Source organism: Equus przewalskii, chromosome X (assembly GCF_037783145.1).
Source record: "Equus przewalskii isolate Varuska chromosome X, EquPr2, whole genome shotgun sequence".
Lineage (NCBI taxonomy): Eukaryota > Metazoa > Chordata > Mammalia > Perissodactyla > Equidae > Equus > Equus przewalskii.
The window spans coordinates 570001-575000 of record NC_091863.1 but is presented as its reverse complement, the minus strand read 5'-3'; the positions used below and the strand labels follow the sequence as shown (position 1 = coordinate 575000).

Here is a 5000-nt window from a genome sequence, read left to right as displayed (position 1 = left end):
GAACATCTGTTCGGCGAATGCCCTCCTCAGTTGGGTCCGAGACAGTCTCTACATTTTCAGCACGGCTTGTGCTTGCTGTGTAGACAGGGGTAGAGTGTCTTCATGCTTTGATGCCTTCTCCGTCACTTCTGAACAACCTTCCTTAAACATCCACCTTCCTTCCCTGAAAATCGGCATCCTTAGCTTTGGGATTTTTTTTTTTTTTTAATAAATTGTGGCAGCCTCACCTCTGTAGGTCAATTCATAGTTGCCGTGGGGTCCTTCAGCCCACTCTGCCTTTCTCTTTCCTCCGCTGCATCATCATGGACCTACAATTTGGACATAGAAAAGCCTAAGGGGTGGTCGGCACGGGGAGACAGAGGACACCCCAGCCCCCGGAAATGGCCTAGGGGTGGGTGAGGTTGCAAGGAGAGACGGTCGATCCCGTGTCCAGCTCTATTCATGCTAAGATCACAAGGATCCAGCAGCGTGGGTGAGGCAGAACCGAGGACCACTGTGGTTTATCTGTGCTGGGCCGCGAGGTGGATGCCAAGTGATTCGGGGAAAAATGTCATTGAAAACACGACATCATGATTAAGGGCTGGTTCGTGTGATGCAAATTCCAGGAGGCAGCTAAATTCTGGTGCACAAGTGATACTTGAAGGAGATATGCCACGGCGGGGAGGGGGGTGGGGGGGTATTATTTCCTCTGCGAAGAGGAGCAAATCAAATCTTGTGAAGATCAGGTACAGGGCGGCCTCAGAACAGGAAATAAGGATACGAAACTGAGAGGCGGAAGTGTCCCTCCCTTGAGAGAAATGACGTCTTCGTCTTTCTCAGCGGCGTGCTGGCCTTTGCTCTGCTCTTCAGGGTCAATGGGACGGTAATTCAGGTAATTCAGAAAGGAGGGTGCTGGGCCAGGGTGAGCTGAACCAGGTGGACGCAGAGCCTCCAGAACCAACTGAGCGCAGATGGGCCATCTCGAAGGTTCCATTGGCAGGGGACAGTGGGGGGAGGCCCAAGACAGTGGTCCCCGTCAGGAGGCCCCCATCCATCCACGCATCCATCCACCCGTCCATCCATCTATCCATCCATCCATCCACCCATCCATCCATCCATCCACCCATCCGTCCATCCACCATCCGTTCATCCATCCATCCATCCGTCCATCCATCCATCCATCTATCCATCCGTCTATCCATCCATCTATCTATCCATCCATCCATCTATCCATCCATCTATCCATCCATCCATCCATCCATCCATCCGCCATCCATCCATCCATCCATCCATCCATCTGTCCATCCATCTATCCATCTATCCGTCTATCCATCCATCCATCCATCCATCTATCCATCCATCCATCCATCCATCTATCCATCCATCCATCCATCTATCCATCTATCCATCCATCCATCCATCTATCCATCCATCTATCCATCCATCCATCCATCTATCCATCTATCCATCCATCCATCCATCTGCCATCCATCCATCCATCCATCCATCCATCTATCCATCCATCCATCCATCCATCCATCTATCCATCCATCTATCCATCCATCCATCTATCCATCCATCCATCCGTCCATCTGTCCATCCATCTATCCATCTATCCGTCTATCCATCCATCCATCCATCCATCCATCCATCTATCCATCCATCTATCCATCCATCCATCTATCCATCTACCCACCCACCCATCCCGTTTATATTTCTACTCTCCTGACTTTAATGGAAACGTCCTCACCACACATATTCTCAAACTCTCCTTCACTCATCTCATTTTCAGTTGAGAGAATTGCGGCATTTGACAATTTCTCTGGACCAAGTGACCATCAGCCTCTTCTAATGTTTAATCAGCTCCATCTCGCTGGTCCTGTGCTTGTTTAAAATGGTAATCTGCTGTTCACCACAGATGTTTTGCATCGATTTTTATCGTTGTTAAATATGGCGTGAGATGCTCCTCCTTAGCTTCACTACTGAGTGTGGGGCACGGATATTTATCACCTCCCCAAGGAGATGCGATCAACAAACGTAGGGAAACTCTCATCGAGTGTTTTGTTCTGTTTTGTTTTCCCCTGGCAGCTGGGTCGCCAGCACATCTGAGTCACCCCGCCCTGTAGGTACCATCGTTCCGAGGAGCTGTTGTTACGCTGGCCTTGCTCCGAGGTGGGGCTTCCGTGAGCGTTCGGCACCGCCACAGCGAGAGAGAGGAGGTGCGTGTGGCTGTTCATTTCCTGCCTTTTTTCAGTTCCATTTTACCTCATCACCTACCAGGCATGGTGCGGCCACCGTGACAAGACTGACACTTAAATTCCGGGGGCATCGCTGCCGTGACCCCCGTTCCCTCTTTCTAACCGGGAGGGGCTCAGCATCCCCTGATGCCAGGACCCCGGTGCCCGGGTCTCTCCATAAACCCACCAGCTCCCTAGTAGTCACTGCATCTCCTTCCTGTCCTGGGTGGCTGCAGAAATGTCACCCAGGAGGCTCTGGGCTGCCTCGATGGACCTGGATGTTCTGGGAGCATCTGAGCATCCTGCACCCAGGACACGGATGCAGGGGTGCAGCGAGGGGTGGAGCTCAGGCTGCTCCAGACGGCGTGGGTTCAAGCGCCCGCTCTGCAGGGTGCTGGCCTGTGACCTCTTGGACAAGGCACAGGCCGCCCCCCACCCCCTGGCGTCTCGGCTTCCTCCTTTGTCAAGGGAGAGCGGAGACAACACTTGAGGGTGAGGACCACGCCGGGTGCCACGCTTCAAACCGCCCCACGTGAGCGGGCTGTTGACTGCACTTATCAAATGACACCTCCTCACCGCACACCCCTGAGGATGGCCACTATAAAAACAAAAAACAAACAAAAAAAACCCAGAAAATGACAAGTGTGGGTGAGGATGTGGAGAAATTGGCGCCGTTGTGCCCTGTGGGTGGGAATGCAAAAGGGTGCAGCCGCTGTGGGAAAAAATAGGGGGGCTCCTCAAAAACGAAACACAGAACCACCCTGTGATCCAACCATTGGCCTTCCGGGTCTATCCCCAAAGAACAGACAGCAAGGACTCAAAAGAGATATTGGTACACCCACGTGCATTGCAACGTTACTCACAGTAGCGAAAACGTGTGGGTCAACCCGGCCGGGTCGCAGCACCCCAAAATGAAATGGGGGCCAAGCATTGTTCTGGATGCTTCTGTGAAGTGGATGAGAGTAATATTTAACTCGGCGGATTTTGAGTCAAGCAGACTGGGTGGGCCTCGTCCAATCAGTCGAAGGAGCGTTACGCTAAATCTCTGTCTGGTTGGCCCGGCCCAAGTCAGGGATCTGAATCCAGGGCCCAGCCGTTTCTGGGGTTGGCGCAGGGCAGGGGGGTGGGTGGGCGCCGATCGCTGGCGTCAGCTTGTTCAGCAGGACGCCGTCCCGGGGTCTCACAGAGGTCTCACCTCTGACCCTATGAAGCTCCCGTCCCACCTGCCAGTGAGCAGACGCCACCCTCGGAAAGACACAGACGCTCCGGAAGCCCCGGGACCTTGGAAATACCCCGCAGGCCGCGCGCACTTTGCCCGGAATGACCCCAGACCCTATAGGCCATCCTTCCTTCTAATCGTGGACCCACCGCAAGGACCAGCTGTCAGAAATCCCCGCTCTTGGGGGAGAGTGACAAGTCCAGCACCAAACCCGCAAAGACCCGAACATAGACCAGGTCTGTGTAGTTCGGACAGAAAAAAAGTTTTCCCTTTGGATTTGCACCCCGAATCCTAGGCCGGAAAAGATCTCGTCTTGGAGGTATCTAATCTCGGGTCCTCAAGATGCACAGCACGCCCCTTCTGTTCCCTTTGTGTGAAAAAAAAATTGATCCCTTCAAACCAACTCCAGCCGAACAGGAGGTGAGCCAAAAATCTAGAATTGAAAAATGGGGCGGCTAGGATGGACAATAATTGCCAGTGAAGCATCAAAATTAAATTTAAAAAAGGCATTGTCAAGGTGCAATATATAAAAAGATACGTTCGCATTATATGTAGCGATTCATACGCACTGGTGGGACTACAATATATTTCCAAAGGACCGTGTAGAACACACGGTTTGAGACAAAAGATGTAAAATGTTTAAAGACGCAGACGACAATAAATTAGGGGGGAAAAAAAGCGGTTCGATGCAGTTGCTTTTCGCTGCAAAGGCGGGGACAGGTTGCTCTTTGCCAAACACCCACATAATCCGGACTGAACATAATTCCAGCGAGTGTAGCCTCATCAACAGAAAAATGACGAAACAAAGTAAAACGCTTTCAACGAGGAGCCAAAGAGCCGAGGCCGTTTCTGCTGAGTCCCGGTCCACACGCCCCGTTTTCTCGGGCGGGTCCTTCTTATTCAAATCAGAAGAAAAGGTTTGTTAAGAAGAAAAGAACCAGGACAGGACAGGAGGACGTCGAGGAGGCGGTGAGGCCAAAAAAAAAAAAAAAAAAAAAAAATTGGAAAAGCGTAAGGAACGCGAAAACCCTCAGAAATCGGAACGACGAGAACTCCGAAGAATAGTGATTTTTGTTCGTCGCTGCAAACGGTGTTTGGGAAATGCCACAAAACCCCAACTGGATGCAACGTCTCGTGTAACAGGACGGATGTCTCCTCCCCCAGTGTTTCATTTTGGGGACATAAAAGGATGCACAATTGCGCCTTTCGTTTTTATTTTTATTTATTTTTTTTAATTTTAAATAACCGAGCTATTTCCAGTGACTTTTCAGAATTCAGAAAGCTCCCCCTTAGGAGGTTTTCGGGGTGCGGAAATGATGCCGGAGGGCCGGCCAGCCCGCCTCACGCGCCCCCACCCAGAATTCCTGACTCCATCGATCCCCCTAATTGTTATGCGGACCCGACTTTGGGGTCAACCCCAAATGCCCCGCCGGGGACATGTCCGTCCTTTGTCACTCCCCCCGGGCCGACCACCCCACGGTCTCCTCACTCACGACCCCGCAGTGCGTCCTGAGAAACGGGCCTATAGTCTGAGAACTAAGCATCTTGCGTCTGCTCAACGGGGT

At 51.9% G+C, this 5000-nt stretch overlaps 1 long non-coding RNA gene across 5 annotated transcripts in view; it reads left to right on the top strand.

Moving 5' to 3' along the window:
- Positions 1-5000, top strand: part of LOC139080908 (uncharacterized) — a 22810-nt gene that overhangs the window by 6175 nt on the left and 11635 nt on the right. For 3 of the 5 annotated variants that reach the window (XR_011535758.1, XR_011535759.1, XR_011535760.1), the window contains exon 4: positions 2068-2198. This is a non-coding gene — a long non-coding RNA (uncharacterized lncRNA). Of the gene's footprint in view, positions 1-1771; positions 1877-2067; positions 2199-5000 lie in introns of all 5 variants that reach the window. The other 2 variants (XR_011535757.1, XR_011535756.1) reach the window with 1 other exon arrangement.